We start from the raw sequence: 21327 nt of genomic DNA, 5'->3' as shown, positions 1-21327 counted from the left end.
TCAGGCACTGCCCTGCAAAAGAGGCATTTGTAGGGTGCCCTACCACAAGCTGGAGAGAATCTCACCAACGATGGCACAGAAAGAGCTTCCAAAGCTCTCACTTGTTTGCTCCATGCAAGTGCTACTGGGACACCGGTCTTGGAAAGAACACAAAAGCCTGAGGAGGACACCCCACCCGCTATACAGCCTACGAAAGGGCCATCTACCTTTCAGTTATCTGTAACATGAACAAATAAATGCGCCACAGAGCCATCATACCATCAGTCGTAAACAAATTCATGCTCTTACTCCAGTACAGTCTCTTAACTCATCATGTTTTAATTGTCTCCGCTTCCATTCAAACACTCTGATTCCATGCTCCTTACAGCACAGCAAGGAGGACTCTTTGTAAAAGACCCAGTTGTTCTACATTCTCCTCACCTTGCTGGGATTCCTACCAGGAGAGCACCTGTAAACGTTTGAAGCAATTTTACCACAGCGAGCACAGGAAAGACTCCCCAGACGATCCCGGTCTGCCTTTGGGAAGCTGCCGTGCCACTGCACTGCGCGCCCGCGGGTGCTCTCTCCGTGATCGCGCACGCTGGCAGTCTTGAAAGCAGAAAAATAAGGAACTGGCACACTCTGATTGAGCATTATGGAAAGCAGGTCTTTGTTGTTGCTCACACCTGACTGCCTGGATCTCATAGGTAGCTAGAAGAGTATCTTCACATTTCATAATAGATGAGATGTAAAACTAATTTTAAAACAAACTATTACCATGAAAGCGTATCACTTCATCTCTGCATAAAGGCAGCTTTTCACATCCCTCCTGAGCTGACGCATCACAGAGCTGAAAGTCCCAGCAAATAATTTATAAAGAATGCATTAGAAGAGATACGTACTTATAGCTCTCCAACACCTGCTTCAGATGCCTAGCGCTAACTTGCAGTTATCTATCATTTATTGAATCACAGACGAGCGATCACTGGCCAACTGCTGGTGCTCCTGCGACTGAGATTGTGCCACACTGAAATCCTGTTCGTCTCTGAATTATTAAAATATGGAAAGTTCTAAATTGACTTACAAATGGGACAAGTTGTAAATCTCCATGTGCATGCATGCATCTACTTTTTAGGCTAAAATTGCATGCCAAGGAAATAGGAACATTAGAAATAAGATAATTAGGGATAGGTTAGTACTATTAGAGCAAGTCAGGCATCCAAGCGGAAATCGGATTTCCACAGGGCTGGGTCAATACAAACCCACAATAAGAAAAGCAAACAGTTGGTAAGAAACTGGGGGGTTCACTTGTGACGACTGAGGCAAGCAGACAGGAATCTTGACCATTTCTCCAGTGTAGGTGCATGGCCTGACTACTGTGCTACCAGCTGGCTGGAGTTCATCTCTCAAGTTTTTTGTTTGTTTATTTACAGCAATTCTATTACTAACTTCCACCATCATTATAACTGGTGGGTTCCTAAGAATACCTTTGATTTTCACAAGTAGATATTCCCTGGGAAAACTGGAAAGTAAGACACCCCACCCTAAAAAATAATAATGAAAAAACCACCAAACAAACCACAAGACAAAAAAAAAAACAACTGACGACTCAATGTACACAATCCTTGCAAACTTCCCTTCCATTGTATGCACATTCCCTACATGTGGTTGTTCCCACCCCATACCCACAGAGCCCCGAAATGAGCCAGGCACGCGGTGAGCTGCAGACACGCGGCTCTTGGCTCACGTGTAAAGGCTCCAGTCCCAGCTCCCAGGCACTGCAGTCCCTCTGCTCATACATGTCTGACTGATATCCTGGATTATATTGCTAAGAATTAATTTCAAAAGTACAATTCCAGCATATAAACTGTGCTGCTTGTTTTCAGATGCCATCATTTAGAGAATGTTCAAGGGAATTGTAAAACAGGATTCACTTTATGATGCGGATGAAGTTGGCACTGAATTCTAAACGAGCTGGATACTGCATGCTAAATTGTGTCAGCAACACCTCAGTGAACAGAAATATGAGCTTTTCTCTGTCTGAGACACCTCGCCTTGTGTGATACAGAGAGTGGCATCCTTATCAACTTAGACAGAACAGACTAGATTTTATGACAAATCTGTCAGTTGTGCGCGGTTTGAGATACATTTCCATCTGGGTGTACTTAGCAGGTCTAACACGGATGTGGTCTTTCAGATCAGTATTTTTCCGAGTTGTAGTTTACGTAACATATTAAAACTATCTGAAACGTTATTTCCCATTCCCTGCAGAAATCAATACTCCCTGGAGCTCTCATACCTGAGAGCAGCAGACCCGTAGTCCAGTCTCCTTCTTGCTTCATTGCAAAGGACAGGTATGATGCCCTTCCTCACAGCCTGTGCTTCTCCTCTGCCAGTGCTTCCTTGCAGCATCCATTACCTGTGACATGCACATAACAACATGACCCAGGAGGCAAGGTTGCAGCTCTGACCTTTAGAATTTCTAAAACAAGTGTTCTGCAATCAGTGGTCCTGGTACGGAAGGAACAGAGCTCCGATAAATAACTTTTCATGGCCCAACCATACCTTTCTCCCAGAGCTATAAATCTTTTAACTACAGACACACTCATGCAACCCCGGGAATCAGAAGCATAGCAAAATGCACACATTACAGTATTTTTGGTATCACGCTATTTGCAATATTCCATATACTTAGAATAAAAAAGAGCATAAATGCTAAAAATAGTCCTAGCGCTTGTGAACTAATCCTGTGTTTACCCAAACCACTCTCCTTTCGGTGTCTCAGGATTTGTGCCCTGCTCAGCTGTGCAGAAGTAATCAAAATGGTACCTTGCATCCATCAAAAGATCTGAGAGTACAGTCAGTTTTGACTTTTGAAGTTTGTGCATCCAGCCATGGAAAGAAATAGGTGATTGCATCTGGCTCGAAAGTGATAGATTTGCTTAGGAAGACTTCAACCTGAAGCACCAGGATCCAAGCAAATGATAAAAGCAGCGTGCTTTCAGTTTGTTTCATCTCTTCCTCTCCTCGCTGCAGCTTGATAGACCAGGCTAAGATGTGACATGCTAAAACTTCATTACCATAGCCACGCTCTCCATACAGCGCTGTTTGGGCTTTACCCATTGCAGGGCAGTCTTAGAAGAGCATACTTTATTATAGCTCAATAAAAGGCAGTGTGGTCAAAATAGCAACTGCCAATTCACAGGACAGTGTGGGTTCCAATCTGTCTGTTATTTATGTTATAATGGAAATGGGATGGAAGAAATGACAAATACGCTTAGCAGATACGATGAGCATCCAGACGGGAAGGCATTATTAGCAAACATTCATTTAGCAGAGGCAACTACTGCCGCTACAGCCTGGGTAGTGTGTTGGACAGAACAGGAGCTTGGAACGGGAATACCTCAGATGAACACACAGAGAAGAAAAATGATGAAGGAAAATATCACTGGCGCGGCTGCATATGGCAGCGAGCGCTGTGCCAGGACTGGGATTCCTTCATCCACCAAGACGAGCCGAGCTCTGCATCCAAACATCATCGTTAACTCTTTGAACGTCCCTCTGGGACCTGACAAGGATTAGGAAAGTGGGATTTCGGACCTCGTTTGAGGTACGGCATCATTTAAAACCAAGTGTACCTGGGCAGAGGCAGGCAGCTGTGCACTGATCCTGCCCAGCCTGAACTAGAGGAGAGGAGAGAGGACAGAACAGTGCCCCTGCGGCCCAGCCAGCAGCTGGAAGAACCCAGCCCCTGGCTGCTCCGCTCCCAGCCAAGGCTCCCCCCTTGGAGTGTTTTGCCCAGCACGCAGGCAGGCTTCCTCCTCTCATTTACACCAGAAGCACCAGGGGAGCTGCGCGGCCCAGCTTACGCCTGGCGGGACTCGAAAGGATTCAGGAGTGCAGGAAGGACCGCGAGGAAAGCCGTGCCACGTTTTGATGAGGAAGCACCAGAAGAGACCGCCACATCGGCACTCCTCTGTTCGGTCCTGCTGACCTTCCCAGCCAAGGCAGCCCCCGTTCCCTGCCTCCCTGCCCCCCGGCCGATGGCTGCTGCCTGACACACAAAGCCTACGTCCAGAAGTCCGATTCTGAATTCTGGTAAGGCCGCCTGCCCTTCATTTATATTCCTTCTCCTGTCAAAGCGATGGTGACATTAACAAGCACACTCAGAGGGGGGCTTTGTGCCAATTAACAATTTCTCGTTAGCTTAATTAGGGGACACATGTTTTTAATCACAGCTAAGAATGTGGAGTGATTGAAGAATTGATTCGGAGCTTTTGAAAGCATCACTGTCAGCGCAGGGAATTTAATTCGGCAGATGCGGTGAAAGAAAGAGAGCACGGGCCTTAAACGACTTGGGCTAAATGAGCTTAATAGCGGGCTGGAGCAGAAGGAACTGCAGTTACACGGACAATATTTCCCTCTCGTCACCCATGAGAGTCTACTCTTAATTTCTGAGACATTGAGAAATGTACATAAAAACATCACCAACACTGATTTAGTTCTGGGATTGGCACCCGTAATTTTGCACAAACACACGTCCCACCTCCTAAGCCATGAGCCCTGAAGCTTTCAGCACAGGGAGCGCCTCCGGAGAAGCCCCATTCATCTCCCACATTTACTGTGCTAATATCGGGCTGCTTGAGCTGAGCAGGTGCCTGGGGATACCTCCTGTGCCTGGACTTTTATTCCCCCCTAAAGAGAAACGCTATCAAACTGATCTATTTCACCTTAAGTTGGCACTAAAGTTGGATGTTGAATTTCATGAAATACGCTGTTTTCCTCCGAGGCACGGCAAGTTTGCTGACCACTGGGCTCAGGGGCTTATAAGATAAGGGAAGAAGCCAGTTGCGTTCTCCTCCTCCTTCCCCTGCTCCGAAACTGGAGTTCGAGCAATAATGGCCTCAATTCAGTGATTTTATTTTTTTTTTTTTTTATCAGCAAGCAACAAGCATGGCAAACTTTGCAGAGCTGCCTTGAGACCTGTAACTCAGCTGCCTTCTGTCCAGCCTCCTGTCCGTGCCACCTCCCTGACGCTGAGTTCCGACATCTCAGCCCCCCCAGCACCAGGATTGTGCGCCCTCTTCCCTGAAGGGAGCTCGACCACCCTCAGAGAGAGGACTGTGAGGAACGTGCACTTTTTTCAATGCTCTTATCAAATAAAATCTGCCAATGGACGCTTGAGCCGGAGAGAGCAGATCAAAGCAGCCCACAGATCAAAGCCGTGGCACCCCAACTGGATGTTTTTAAAGAGTAACCGAAGCTTCGCTTGCCTTTTGCAAAGGGCAACAAATTGTACCACGGTGGGAGGTGGAGGAACACAGGCCTATCGAAGAGGCATCGCTGAAAAAAAATGAAGCTGCAATATTTTAGCTGCAGGAAGCAAATGCTGGCATCCCTCTGCCTCTCCTTCTTCCTGGTAGCAGTTGTTGGTCCCCTGTTCATTGAAACTCCAGCCTTCATTGATGAGTGTTACTTAACGTATCCCTTTTGTCATCTTATTCTGAACTTGCCTTTGGGAAAAAAAAACGGGAACATAGCACAGTGCAGCGCTTGCACAGTGCAGGAAGGATGACATTTACTGGCAATAGCATGTATAGAAATAAAGGCCTCAAGGTCTTTGATAGCCACAACAATATTCATGCAAGTGCTAAAATGAGTGGTTTCAAGCAACAAAAACATGAACAGAAAAACTGAGTGTGGGCCTGACAAAAGGAGGTTACTTCTAATGCAGCTGGGTCAGCGGATCTGGACCCGTTTCCACAATGTCCCTCCAGACCACACGTCTATAATCAAAAGACGCCTTTTTTAACCCAGCCTTCTGCTTCACAGACCGCGTCGTCGCCTTCTCTACAGGGAGAAGGAGAAGATTGAATGGCTGCCCAACTTTAAACACACCTGAAAGTGAATTACACCACAGAACTCCATCACCTTGACCTCGTGCTGGCACTCCGTCTAACACTGTAACTTGGTACCAATCTACATATCCCTGTAAGTGACCTTACACAGTCTTGAGTGACAGATGTCCAAGGACCTACAGCTTTGGTAAATCCCTTCTTTGCCCCACATCCCCGCGCTATGAGTCAGGTCTGACACCGTAATGCACCCTCGTTCCGCACCCCAGGACCTTCCCTCCCTCAGGAAGAGGAGAGGAGCAGCTCTGTTCTAGCGGATGCCTTATTCCCAGTTTCACCCTCCAGACTCTCAGGAGTCACAGGTTTCAATTCCTCTCACATCAGCCACCTCTAACGAATTTCCTTACCAGGTTTCAGGCACAGGGCATGGCAACAAATTCTGGTTGGCTCCGAATCATCTCAGCTGCTGCTCACAGGACTGCATTTACCTTGCTCAAACACTGTCCTCTTAACAAACGTGGACTAAGTCATCTAAAACGAGGATGAGCTCTCCATTTAACAAACATGCAGACAAATAACTTGTTTCTTACCTTGATTTGTTTTAAAAATAATCTCCTTTTCCCCACCCAAATATAATAAACATTGTGGAAAGGTTAAGGTCAGAAGTAGATGGATTCTCTAAGTTAGCAGACTGGAAATATTCAAAGAATGAAATCAGCAGAACCGAAGCCAGCTCTAATAGCTTTCATCTGTTATGTTTGCCTTCTTCCACTAATCTAATGCCCATGTTTTTGTAGAACAGGAGTTAAACAACTTTTTTCTTTCCAGATTTATGAGTAATATGTAGCAAATCTGGAAGATCATTCACGCAAACAGTAGCTTTCCAAACCTCAGAAGCATTCATCTTAAACAAAAATTGTATGTGGGGTTTTTCAGAAGTGTCGGAGCCCTCGTGTAAGCGCAGCTATTGATTTCACCTTTAGAGCAGCAATTTAAGATATATATGCAGTGTCAATGTCGCTGTTAATGAAACTTATCTTTCCCTACTCAGTATTCGGAGTATTTTCTTGTATATAGAAATTGGAGGAAGTTACAAATTATGCTGCAGTACGCGTAGGTGATGCATTACAAAAGATAATCATATTTTACAGAGCATCATTCATCTTGAGAGATGCTGAACTGCTTCTGAAATATTTGCATGGCACACATCTCCTAATGCAATGGCAGAAAAAGAGACAACACGAGGATTCCTCTGCCCTTCCAACGTCTACACAAAAGCCAGCAGACCGCTATTGTAGCAGTCGAGCCAGGCTGGGAGCTGTGTCATGACGGAGCAGGTTGCTCTGCACCTCCTGCCCGGAAAGCTCAGAGCAGAGGTGGCTGCCCTGCCTGTGCCGCGGGACGCTGCAGAGGGCACATCTGGATTAACCATACTGGGAGAAAAATGGCTAGCTTTTACTGACAAAAGTAACATTGCATGGACCTTGTGCATTGTTCTACCCCCAAAGAAGACAGCTTAGGCTGTCCTACCGAGGCGTAATCCTTACTTCCAGCAGGATTACATCTCCCACGTCTGTTGGTTAACCCAGCTGGCTTTGTATTCCAGGCTCTTTTCTCCTTCCTCTTTGTATTTATCTGCGTGTAGCTACCTTCCCAAAGTCAAACCGATGACGTATTGCAGAAGACAACAGCATTTAACACAGCACCACGATTTCTGAACGTCTTTGTCACCCACACAACACCAGAGCCCTGGCAATATTGACGGATACCTCCCCGAGGCTACGCTAAAACGGCCCCGGGAACCTTCCGACGAGGGCAAAGCCGGTTGTGGGGCGATCCATCAGAGCAGCCCCGGGGACCCCCGGCTCTGACAGGCTGCGGGAGGCGGCTGGGGGGGAAGGTGCCCACGTACCCCGCTGCTCCTTCCTGCCACGAGCCTACAGCACCGCCTGTACGCCAGGGAGCCCTCTGGGAAGCACACACAGCATTTAACCATTTTTTGCCACCCGGGGATACAACATCCCTTCAATTTATTTCATGTCCCACATTATTATGTTTCATACACACTGCTGACTTTGGCCTACAGTAAAAGCTGTATCACTTCTCACATCCTGCCCACAAGGCAGACAAAAACTCCTGGGAAGGTTAGAAAAGTAGATTTACATACTTTCCGTGGTGATCTGTTTGAAGTAAATCAGAGACCTTCATTCACAAACACAGAGTACGTGAAGGCTCCGGCCCAGAAAGGTCACGGCAAGGTTTGAGCCTTACACACCAACTTCTTCATCGCCTTTCAGAGCTGCCTTTCCTTTCAAGGTCCACCCTCTGAGCAGACCTCTCCTGAGCCAGGTTACTCAGCAGCAAGCCAGCTACTCACACAACCACAAACAATGCCCCCACCAGCCCCAGCTCCCCCAGCCCAGCTCCGTTATACCTCCGCTGCAGCGATCCGGAGCCAGCTGCCGGCATGGCTTAACGGCAATTACCACGCAGGTTCCATACATTGCAGTGATTAATTGAGAACAGGAACTTCAGGCACCTGCAGTTTTGAAAAATAAACAAGCAATTAGTGAGGCTTACAACTCATGCCTGAGTCACTACTCCCCTGCTTTTTTTTTTTTGCTTTTTTGGTAATATAACTGTGATGCTAAGCTGAACTGATATTCAAGCTCTACTTCGAATGATGTTGTCATTATCAGTTCAATTCAGAGGACGTGGCCAAGAAGTCAATGGCCAACTAGTCTATAAAAGCAGGTCAAGGAGAAACAATGCACTGGGGAAGAATTAGAGAAATTTATCTATTATCTTGGGGCTTGAATGTCAGCTGAGTCCTACAGGCAGTGGCAGAACATTCATCGGCAGGCTACCAGGCTTAGATGCTTGGGAAGTGGCTGAAACTCACTGGAAGAAGGAGAGCTTTTAAAAATGTTGAAACATAACAATATTTATAAGGAATAAAATTAGTTTAAATATTTATAGAATGTGAAATAATTACTGTGAAGATTAAGAAAAAGCGCAAAATTATTAAACAAATAAAATGCCTATAAACAAACACAGTTCTCAAAGAAATAAAAGGATTATGGCAAAGCTTGCCTGTGAAAATTGATAAAAAGTCTTATTCTTAATTTCCTCTCCATCCATTAAGAGCTAGCCATGTGGAGAAATTATTAGTATCTGTAATATTTCAACCTGTATTTTTAAATAGTCATTCAAATTAATGCAAAGCAGATGGAATGGGCCATATTTCCCTAAATTACACACATTAAAATATGTAACTGAAGTTTTTGAGCTTGCAGACTAAGCTGTAGTGCAGGCACGGGCCCCGTCCCCCGTTACCTACCCCGCTCTACTGCTGCGGGGCAGCTGCAGCAGGGCCTGGGGAGCGCCTGGCTCGCGTGGCACGGGGCGGGTGAGCCCCCTTTTGGGGGTCTCATTTGGGAATGATTTGTAGAAAAGAGGGCTATTAAAGGTCTAGCCCATGTTTTTTTTTCCCCCAAACAGGGACTGCTCTGTCTAGTCTACTTTTGGCAGGTATTTATCTAACTGCCTGTTAAAATCATCACCGAGGTGCACGTGCAGACTCGGGAGCGGCTGTCGGGGGGCCGGGTTCTCACCTGCCCCATGCGACCGAGCATCCCACCGCCCCCGAGAGCCCCCCGGCCCCGTCTCCTGCCCTTGTGGCTCTCCTGCCCGTGACTCGCTGAGCCTGGGCCCTCCCGTTACAGGGAGCGAAGCCCAGGCTCGTGCACCGTGCCCGGCACAACCCGGCCGGGTGCCCCGAGCCCCGCGGGTCCTACAGCGCGCGAGCCAGCGGCAGCACCCAGGATAAAGCCGAGAGCATATGCACCAGCAGGACAAACACGTCTCCCTCGCGCAGAGACAGCCTGGCAAGGGCTCCTGGAAAGGCGTGAAGAAAGTTGCTGCCAGGATGTAAGAAAGGAGGGGGAGACAGCTGGCCTCTGAGCACAAAGCGCGCTCTTTCACACGAGCAGCGAGGCCAACAAAGCCTTTCCTCCCCCGACGCCCCGTCTGCTCCTTCCCCATTCACAGGAACCGGCAGCCTTGCCGAAAGACTAACGAAGGCTTATGCAAACTGCTCCTGCCATGTGGAGACCAATTAAGCATATGTGCATCCACCTATGCAAAGCGTGAGCGTGGAGGCCGTGTAACGAGGCGCCCCCTTGGAAGCGGTGGCTCCAGGACATCCTCCAGTGAAGCGCGGCTCGGCGTGGAAGTGGTGTGGAGATCTCCGCAGCCCCAGCAGGGTCGTGCAGACATCGGTGGGGGTCTCACACCGTGCTGTGCCCCTTCCTCCATACTCAGTGGCTAGAAAATGATCTTGTGTGTTAGCCTGGCACACAGGATCCACGTGCGAGGCGGACAACCTAATGATGGTGAATGTTATCACATCTGGGAGAGGTAACCCAACGTGCCCCCGTTCATCTGCAGCACTGGGTCAGGGTATTTCACTTGGCACCTTTGGTTTGGACTAAGGCAGAGGGAAGTTATATTTTTGCCTGTGTTTCTTAACGCTTCAGCAATTAGGAACTCAAAATTTCTATTCCGCTTCAGATGGGGGTGGCCTTGTTTTCTGGTTTGCACAGACCGCCGTGTTTACACACCACGATGGTAAGCACCGCGTGGCGATAGGTGGGGATGTGCACTGTGAAAGGAATGAGCTGAGACGGGGGACTGGGCTAAAAGAAAACAAGCCTGGAGGTAAAAACGAAGTCTCCGATGACAAGCAGAATTAAACATGCCACAATATTTCCTACTGTTTCTATCAGAAACCCCAGACAGACCCCCTCTGTGTACGCACAAAATTCACTGGAGATCGCCCCGAGAGGAAAGCCTTATCAGTAAAGACAGGTACGTCTCCCACCACTGTGATGCTCTGTGAATTATATCTTAACAGTTTACCTGTTTCTCCTGAACTGATGTAAATATCTCCATGTTAATCTAATGGCACTTATTCTAGCGTTCTTTTCAGAGGAGTAACTGCTCTTCTCTGGTTTCAAATCAAGCACAGGTTTTCCTCCCTATTGGACCGATTTGGATTTGATCACTTCTGCATTTATTTACCTTAACTTCTGCAAACGAAACAAAAGCTCTTCCTGCCGCACTTGGGCTTGCTCCTCTTAAGAGCCAGGAGACAGCCCCAGAAGCAGTGTGGCAGTCCCCGGGTCAGGCTCCCTCAGGAGCCCGCTTCGCTCGCTGTAGCAAACCTTGTGCTTGTTTTCAAAATATTTTCCTCCTGGCAAAATAAAATTTTTCCGCATGAGTCTGGGGAGTGGGCAGGCAATGCCAGCGTGGCTGCGACTCGCGCACAGCCGCTCGAAAGGCTCTGATGTAAACAGTTCGGTCAGTTTGGAACAGACCCCGAGATAAACCCCGAGTTAATCCTGCAACCGCAGCCTCCAGCCAGCAGCGAGCAAGTCTCCTCTGCTGGGATAAATCCGCGGGCAAGAAGCCAGTGGAGCTGTGATAGCGTACACTGACTGCGAATCTGGTCTGCTGTTTCCAAATAAATAAAAAAACCCACAGACAGAAGGTTGGCTACGTGCGTACATGGAGAGGGAGGCTTCAAGCAGATAAATCTGGAGGAGAGCGCAAGGTCTGCAGGGGTTTGTGATGGATTACGTTGCATGTTTGAACATAATACACATTAAGGCTGGAGACACTGATGCCTTGAATGGTGTGAAATTCCATCTAATGTGGGTTGTTTGCCTGACACAAACATGTTTAGCACGAGATGGAACAAAGGCGAGAAAATCACAGCAGAGTTTTTGAGTGATGCTTGAAAAATTGTTTGCTCTCCCCCCCCGCCCCTCAAAAATGCTACTTGTTTTCCTCCAACCCCGCACCTCTCCCCCCTTTTCTGGTAATGGCTTAGTAAATAATTCAGAGAAAAAACAAGAACCAGAACTCAGCGTAATAAAAATGATGTCTCTATCTGCTGTTGAGGCGCATCGTGCCACTTAAGTAAGACAGATGGGAGGATATGCTGTACTTTGCTTAGTAAACTGCATTGAGAGAAACTGAATAAGCCTGAAATTAGAGCAGAGGGCGAGATGGGGGTGGATGTACTGGTACAGTGTTGCCTGACAAAGATGCAGGGAAAAGTAATTTACTCTGAAATGACAGTTTGAAGGGGGAAGAAAAATAAACACACAGGAGGGAGCTTAGACTCATTAGCAGCCCAGCCTCGGTATTTCATCATTAATAATAATAAAGAACCCAGCTGAACCAGTGACTCAGAATAGCACTCAAGTCTCCGGGTCTCCATCTTTAGTTAACACACAATAACTGGCAGTGCGGCGGCGAAGTGGGATGAGGAATGGGTCGGATACGATGTGGGCTGCTGCTTGCAGAGCTGCCGAAGGCACGGGTGACTCTTCGGGGAGCAGAGCTGATTTATGCCAGGCCGAGGCCGGGGCAATTAGAGCCGCAGCATTCCTCCATCCTTAATGTGTCCCGGGCATGCTGAGCACCAGCCCGGCTGCCGCGGCAGGGCTGTCTGGGGCTCCATCGCTCAGAGGACTCCCACTCTGCTTTATGAATATTCCCCTTCACGTGAAATATATTCTCTGTGTACTGGAACACGGAGGCGAAGAGACAAAGGGAAATAGCGGTGATGGCTCCATGCTCAGGGACCGCAAAATGGCTGGGGCTAAAACAGAGCAGGGAGCAGGGAGAACTGATGTAGCCTAAGTTTAAGGACTAGAGTTGGTCAAAATATTACTTCTGCCATTCAACATTCCAAGTGTTTAGCTCACTTAGAAATCCTCCTGCTGAAATATGTTTTCTGTTTTGTCTTCCCCATGTCAGCCCAGGTTGTGGTCTTCGTGTTACCGTGCGCTGAACCCTGCCGGCCTGGCGGGCACTGCAGCGGGACGCCGGCCAGTAAGGAGGGGGAAGTGAATGATGTCCATACTTCAGTAAATGGCCTTTTTTCCAGAGTTAGCAATGAGCCAGTTATCTCCGAAGGACAGCATGCTATGTTTATCATGACGGCCCTGTGCCCCTAAAGTTATTGCCCTAATTCTGCAGTGTTAAAGTATATTTACGTGATTCAGTTGTAGGAAGAGCCGGCGGTCCCAATGGCCAAAGATCACCCATAGCTGAAAGCACATTTTCAGCCAAGCCTCAGACCCCATGTGCTAAGCAATTCTGACAAACTAAACACTTATTTTGGCTCCCAAATGGGAGCTGAGCTATTTAGAAGAGCTTGTCTTGGAATTTTAAGCATTGAAAATTTGTCTTTCAGAACAACTCAGATTCAGGGCTTTAGTATCTCTTTTACTTCCACTGGAAACCAAACAGAGCCTAACCAACCCCCTCTCGCCCCCCCAGAAAGCCCCACACAGCTTTAAGTTTGAAGTGTAATTTATAAATATTGATTGTGTGCTTGAGGCTCAATCTCGGAAGGTGCTGAGTACACACACATCTTACTGATGCCCTTTGGACAGCCTCAGGGGAAAGCCACTTGATAAATGCACAATACTGTTATTCTAGTAACAAGAAGTGCTAAGAACTGTTATTGTAATGTCCCTTCAAACACAAGTGCAGATTTGTTTTGGAAACATACATATAATGGAAGTTGCAAGGTAGAGGTTCAATACATTAATTATGCCTCAGCATGAGAGCTTTGACAGCTTATGGGCAGACTAATTAAATGTCTTTAATTAAAATACACGGTCCTTGCAAAACTCAGACTGGAGGTGGAAGAGGCGGCTCTGCTACGGTTGGAAATGACCTTAATGAAGTCATCCAGAACCAAACGGAGCCCAACGTCTTCGCTGCATCAGCACACCATCGGGATCGCACGCGCCCGGCGGGGTTTGAGCAGCTGACTGGCAGATCCTGTGCTAGGACTGAGAGACACGGCGCCTGCAGACAGAAGCTGTCCTCTCCTGGTTTGCCTCCACCTCACGCTCTGGTCACCGAGCCCGGGCTGACCTGCCCAGGGAAGGCTGAAGTCCTGTTCCTGCCATGCCGTGCACTGGTCCTGCCGGGAAGGGGGACGCGTGGCACGGCACGGCGGGTTATTGCACGAGCGACAGGCTGGTGCTAACGAGGAGCTGCAATGTTGCTCCTGTGCATATGCAATCTGAAAGGGTCTGTTTATAATCCCAGAAAACTGCACGAGTGAAGATCCTAAACACAAAACCAGGAAATGGTTCACATTTTTAAAGAGGAGCTTCTGGTTTTCCCTTCTTTGTTCTGTGCCAGAAAGCACAACACTGGGTTGTAAAGACTAAGTATCAATTTATGTTTTATCACGAGAACCTTGGCTTTCAGACTCCTTCTATAGGTTCAACCGAATCTTTTCAACTCAGTTATGGTTCATATTTACATAAATTACCATATGAAACTTGTTAATATTTCCTGAATATTCTTTCTCGTAGCGCTATTAGACAAGGTTCTCCGCTTTTGTTTGGGACTCAGTGTCAGCAAATCACAACTCATGACTGTGATCAGTTAGGAACACGGCAAAATAATGTATTCCCTAAAATACAGTGTGGGTGTCAAATAGTCTGTCCTGAAAAACGCTCTCTGAAATCGGCAGAATTTTAGCACGCAACTTACAGGGAGGGTTGTCACTGGGGCCAGCGGGAAGTTCCCGACCCACTGCCCCGTACACACTGCTTGAGCTCAGACTTGCTTCGTGGAAGGCACTATGCTGGGAACACGCTCTGGTGTCATTTTTTATTCTATTTTTTTAGAATCATCTACAGGAGGATAGACCAAGAGGAATTTCACCTATTGAAAAGAATTTATTGATGGATTCTCCATCGATAGCATAATTCCCTCTGGTATATTTGCTATGCCAGTGAGGTAGGCAGTAAGCTCTGCACCTCTCTGCTGCAGAGGAGGTCATAAAATCTGTCTGGATGGTGGCTGAAAAGATGCTCAGAAACTCTGCACTGCTGCCTGCTGCCAGCGCCGCCCCTGGGACGTGCCCTGCTTGAGCCACTGAGTCCTGCAGGGTCTTGGCCCGTGGCCTGCCGTAGAAAGCAGGACCTATTATTTCTGTGGACTAAAAACTGTGGCCTTGTTGCTGCTGCGAAGAGATTTACTTCTGAATGCAAACTGCCCTAGGTGAAAAGAGCACAGCGAGGACAGTCGGATGTGTTTTGCCACGACAGCAGCACTACGGTCTGAGCATCGCTGAGCCTGGCGAGTGGGCCGGGAAATGCAAGATTCCCTTCAGATTGTACCTGTGCGACTGACGACTGTTACCAACCCCTGGCTGATTCTGACACGTGGAGCTGAGCACTGCTCTCGGAGGACCTGCCACCCGGGCAGGTTTGTACCCAGGTCCCAGCCACCACCCAGCACTGCCTGACCCCGCAGAGCCCCCGGCTGGGGGCTCCGGCCAAGCTCCCCAGAGCACAGCACATCCCAAAAGGAATAATCTCCCTGCAGCTCACAGAAACTGCAACACACTCAAGATCAGCCCTATTTTCCTACTGTTCATGGAAAATAGAGAGGGGATTCCCCTGAATGATCAACTGTTGTTCAGCAGCACATCTCTCCCACCTGTAACACCGGGCTGGGTAGGGCAGCAAATCCCGGCTGCAGATGTTTAATGACAAGGGATGAAATTAGATTCCATCCACAACTGAGTTTAATTTCTCTGAGGACCATGAATCTGTCACTGGAAGGGGTGCTCGCAGGAGTGGATGACAGTGCTTACTCAGGGCAGTGACAGATTTGTGTGGTCCCTGGTAACTCAGCCTGGGTCTGTCTCCTCTCCCGCGGATGAAGAACACACGGGGTTTTCCACGGCTAGGCAGTGGTTTAAAGTTAATGGACCCAATACTCCAGTTCCAGCCAAAAGGACACCTCCTCTTTCAGTCCTTGTTTATGTGAAATTTGCTTTTCACGCATCAGATGTTCCCTGGGCAGGACTTCCAAGACTGGGAACTCCTGGTGAGCACAGGAGGGGGAAGCTGGAGCTGAGGCAGCGGCAGTTTGGCTCCGCAGCCTGGGCCTTATTTCTTTAACGAGCCCCCAGCTCAGGGCGGACTGTGCTCGTACTCACCCTGACACCGAATCGCCGCCTCCCCTGTACACAGGGACTGTGCACGAGGGCAGAAACCTTTCAGTGACAAAGCAAGCCCCCAGGGCTGCGTAAGGGTCTCAGCTGGGCAAGGACCCAGCACCTCGTAGTGCCTCCGTGCGCCGCAGTGGGCAGATCTCAGGCACACTGCACAGGCTCTGTCCCTGGAACAGCCTGTTTTAAACCCCGTCTCTGTGAAGCATCCGTGCTCGGACCAGCTACAGGCAGAGCTGGTGCTGTTGAGGAACGCCTGTCAGCCACCGGTAATCCCCCAGCGGGAGGGATCACACGCTCACCTTGCACGCAGGCACGAGGGGAGCGCAGTGGAGTGGGAGGTAGCCACGGCAGATGAAAGGGTTTTCAATGCTTCAGAAAGTAGCAGACAGAAATCACAAATACGATTCTATTATTTTTCCATCTTTTTCTACTCCATTTCCACTGTCAAAGATAGTGATCTAAGGCTTCTGCTATCTAACGCCTCACTTTTCCCCCTGCTGGACTAGCAGCGGTGCAGGGTTGTTCTCACCCCTTCAGTCACAACACTGAGTAGGAAGTTTGGGAAGTTTTCCTTAGCTTGTTTTATCAAACTGTCCTCGTCCAAACCCAGGCCCTTTGGGAAAGCTGAGAGCCTGCTGCCGTTTCTACTGCTAGATGTTTTGTACTTCGTTAATCCCTTCTTCCCGATTTGCCATTTCACCCCGCTAGCATCGGAACAAGGGAGATGTGAAGATAAGCAAAATAGGCCCAAACCCCCCTAACGGAGAGGTGATGACATCACCTGCCATCTGGAGCCTGTGGTCTTCCAAAGAAGAAACTCAAAAACTAATTAAAAAGATGCTGTGTCGTAAAGGCTGAACTGCCAGCAGGACCGCGAATAAATCGGCGATCACTAGATCCTCCCCTCCCTGCAGCGCCTCCCAGTAATGCCAGTTTTGTGAAACCAACGGCCTGGGACAGGGAGGGAAGCCAGTACAATGGGGAGAGGTGGCAGCGAGTCATGGAGCTCTGAGAGCTCGGAGTCGGAGCTCTCATCTCTCCGGGTTGTTTTATTGACTTCCATCTGCCACCTTTGGACAGGTGCAGACCTCGCAGCCACCTTCTCTTCTCTTGACAGCAGGGAAATACATCACTCCAGCAGAAATTCCTCCTCATTCCAGGCTCCTCCACAGTTCCCATCCCGCTCCTACCCAGCTCACGCACAGCACAAACCCCTCTCCAATCTCTCTTTTGGACTCCAACCCCCCCTGGTTTGGTACGAACAACCAAAAGCAGAAGCAGCAGCCTCTCACCTGATCCTACTGCAGACGGGAACAGAATAATGTTTTAAGTTTCATTTCAGTGACAAAATCTCTATAAACCATCACACCCTGGCAGCAAAAACTAGTGACCTTCAAGGCTGCTAAGTGGACTTTTTTGTTTTAATTCCAGCTTAGACCCCAACGTAGCACGGCGGTAATGGCTCTCTGAGCTCCCCTCCGTGCAGCACGCCGCCTCGCTCCCGGTAAGGTCAGGAGGCTCATCGTCAACAAACCTGCTAACGGCAATCTCACAGAAGGCAATTTCTCTTCCAGGGTCCATCACTCTATTAATGAACCTGTAAGCTAAAGAACAGCACTTTCCAAGATTTATAGACCTTTTTTTTTTGCCTGTTAGGGGCCTATCAGCTCTGGAGAATAATTTCATCTTGCCCGACTGGATGGGATGAAGACAGGAAGCTGCCCTGCAGAAGGTGTTTTCTTCCCCAGACGGACTTCCCATGATATTCCCATAACGAATAGAAACTAGGCTGTGTTCTTACCGATAAACCAGCAAGTGGACACATCCACATCCAGAGGGAGTCTCCATCTCCCTCTGCGACTGAGTTACTGAGGCTCATCTTGATCGTGGTACTGAGTTATTTTTGCACCAGAGGTCTCTGGGTTGCAATCAACAACTTCATTTTTTCAGTCACTTAGCATCTGCTGTGTTGATTTCCCATTGATTTTTATCCGTACGTAGCCTTTAAAAGCTGTTACAGTGAGGCCCAAATAGTAGGCTTTCAAACTCCTAAGTAGGAGTTAAGGCCAAGAGCAACTTTTGGCCAAGAGCAAGAATTGTGGAGAAGCATGCGAAGCTGCCCCCTCTTGCCTTAAACATCTCTTCCCAGGAAAACGAAAGAAAATGGAGCGGTGCTTCCTCAGGGCTGGGAGGCTGTCTCCTGGATCTCTTACTCTATGGCTTCCTTAAAGATCTTTTCTTTGACAGAGTATAAAACATTAGGGAGACTGGTTCCTGATACTAAGCAGCTCATCACAGAAGAGGTCCTGATTTTGCTATGGTTTCCCTCATTTTCCTGTCCTTAAGCAGTAATTCTTACTGCTCCATGTGAGGAGCAATCAGTTTGCAGAGGGAGGAGCACGACTCGGGGCGAGTGGCTGAGCCGCTCGTGTCCCCTAGGTGCAAGTGGCCACAACCTCATCAGAGCCTTTCAGGAGAGCTGATGAAAAGTGCTAATAGGAACCAGGTATTTAAATGATGACTCAGTCAGAATTATCCAAAGTGATGCCCTGAAATTTGTTTTTCTCAGATGTTTGAGCCCTTCTGAGGGCCACAGAGGATGAGAACAAACAGCAGAGATGACAGAACCGGGAATCCCGCGTGGCGCTGCTGTTTCACCTTCAGAGAGCTCCGATTTATCTACACACAAATGAAAGGGACTTTCACACCAAGGACTCTGCAGTGTTTTAAGAGCTTTTCTTGTCTTGATTGTAATGCCATTTGAAAATGGATCCACGTGGCTTTATTTTCTCTGCTTCCGTTTGCCCAGCCCTTGCCAGTGACTGTCCCAGGGCGCGGTGCTGAGACCAGTGTCTGGAGCAAACCCGGCAGGTGGGACTGGGAAAAGTCCGAAAAATTGGACTGCAAAAGAGGCGGAGGGCAGTCTGTCTGCAGTTAGCTGTGCTCATCGAGGTAGAAGCACCACGATGAGAGAAGATTTTGTTGCTTCAGTTTCTTCCAGTTCACCCAACTGTCCCCAGCGTGGGTGCACAGGGGGGCTGGGATTTGGCACCAAGGACGATGCCAGGGGAGGTCACAGAGTGAAGGCACGTCCCCGACAGTGGGGACATGCAGCACAAGCCACGTGCATCACTCTGCTCCAACCCCACAGCCCATGGAGGTCCCAGCTCATGCTGAGGCCGCCCGTGTTGGGTTGTTTGCACTGCAGGAGACAGCCAGGGACAGCTCCCAAACAGGTTTCAGAAGATGGAAAAAGAGAAGACTGGGAGGTTCTTCTAAAAACTGATCCCATTCCTTTATGAATTCATGCTATTTGGGGGCCACATTAATCTGCCTGTCTCTCCTCTGTAATTTATCTTTAAGCATAATCTCGAATGTCTAAAAAGAAAAGTGTTTTATTTTCAAAGGAAAGTGAGCAATTCATAAAACATTATATGTTGACACATTCTGGAGAATATAAAGGGGCTCATTGCTCTGATTCAGGACCTATTTGCATAATTTTTCCTTCTCTCACCACAGGTAAATCATGGCTAAATATTGAAGCATTTATCACCTGGGCGTTTGCAAGCCAGACTTCACACGAGCATAAAAGGGAGGGCCACACTTTCTCAAGCACATGCATCAAACTACAAAAATATTTTGGCACTTGTCTAGCTCTGTGCTCACAAAATTAAGACCATAGCAAGCTCTGAGGAGAAACGCCTCTGTTTGGAGGAAATTCACCCTAGAGTTATTTTTCACATGATTCCTAAAGAAGGTCTCAAAGCGACACTCACACATGCCTGAAATGATGCATGGACCTGCACCGCCACTGAGTAGTGGTGAGCTTCCCACTGAGAACACTCGCAGAAATAAATACCAAGAAAAACAGGGCTTGGGTGTACGGTCATCCACACTGAGCCCCTGTTCTGTAAGCCGACCTGTTGCTCTGCGAGTTTGTCTCTCTGTGATGTTGGGACACGAAATTTGGCTCAGAATGGCTGGCTACGTGCACAACTGCAGCCGAGGTGACCTCACATCGGATGCTGACACGAGGATCACGTCTTGCTCAAGTTCCTGTTCAGCACCTCTACAATATTTAATAGAGAGTCAATTAGAAATGTGTTTTACACAGTAGAAACTTTCAGCCCTAAACAAATGAAAACAGGACAGAATAAAATGTGTTCATTCTTACACCGTCCACTCCTATTTCAACCCAAAGCTATGACTATGGGCAAATAAGTAAGTGAGGAGGAGAAACATTACTGTCTGCCACGTAACATCAGACATTTTCCCTTGTCTCATCTTCCATTTTCCCTTCTGTTGTCCTAATAAATAAAATAATACTTTGGGGATTTGGATTTACAAACAAACCATCTCCGTATTTGGCTATATCTTCTACAGCAACACAAGAGGAAGGTTCTGTTACTCAATAACTAACTGTACACAGAAAATGCATACAAATTATTGCAGCTGTCGCTATCACAACTTAGGAGTAAATGCAGATGGCATGAAATAATATTCACAAACAGCTAATAGAATTTTAATGGCTTTAGAAAGAAAATAAAATGAACGACACTGTATTTACTTGCGATACGAAGGGAATTTATAGTGTGTCAGTGCAAGTAACGAGTCACTCTGGACCTTGCATTTTCACACATTCAGAAGTGGGCAAGTCCCTGTGGGTTTTATTTATGGGAAGTTTAAATAGCAATCATAATTTGTGAAATATTCAAGGATGCATCTGCATAAAGTATGATGTTCGCATTATGCAAATGTCATGTATGATGAATGAAATGCATCAAATGTCTTGAGGACACCCAGATGTTAAGCCTACCAGGATGCCAGGAAACATGGAAGGATGTGAAGAACATGATTTCTTCTTGAGTTAATTGATTTTCATGTTCCAGCATCACCTTCTAAATACTTCCAATCAAGAAGCAAGCTACAGTCACAGTTCACTTGTTGTGGTTGTCTTCTTTAATCATCATTCTCACTTTCATTTTCCCAGAGCAGCCCAAAAATCAACACAGCCTTTTAAATGGTTAAACGAGAACATTTCCAGACACACGCAGCATTCAAGTGTGAATGCTTACTAGCTAAGTGCCACATTGGTGTGTGCTTTCTTTACATTTTTTGTTCTGTGGCCAACAAGGGCAGAAAGACCACGCTGCAGCTGTCTGTAAGCGGCAGTCCTGCCTGCACTGCGGCTGGTGGGACCGTGGTCACGGCACTAACAGAGGGCTGGGAACCAGAATGAGATGGAGCTTTGCGGGCTGACAGGGTGGCACAAAGCTACCAGAGGCTTTTCCTTGTAGACTTGGGAGTACACATCTTAAAGATCCACGGTGAAGAGTAAGATCTATGACAGAGTCAAATCCTGTCCTAGTGGAATCAGCAGGAGCTGTGCCTTGGACTTTGTTTGGAGCAGGAATCATCCCTAACACTGAG

The 21327-nt window shown here is 47.8% G+C and overlaps 1 long non-coding RNA gene across 1 annotated transcript in view; it reads right to left on the bottom strand.

Annotated features, from left to right (window-relative positions):
- Window positions 1-21327, bottom strand: part of LOC308183433 — a 100537-nt gene that overhangs the window by 4206 nt on the left and 75004 nt on the right. Inside the window, exons 2-3 of the long non-coding RNA XR_013942438.1 lie at window positions 8269-8373; window positions 2279-2398 (exon numbers count right to left, since the gene is read on the bottom strand). This is a non-coding gene — a long non-coding RNA (uncharacterized lncRNA). The remainder of the gene's footprint in view (window positions 1-2278; window positions 2399-8268; window positions 8374-21327) is intronic.

Source organism: Anser brachyrhynchus (assembly GCF_964034855.1).
Source record: "Anser brachyrhynchus genome assembly, chromosome: 27".
NCBI lineage: Eukaryota > Metazoa > Chordata > Aves > Anseriformes > Anatidae > Anser > Anser brachyrhynchus.
This window is presented reverse-complemented; position numbering and strand designations above follow the sequence as displayed.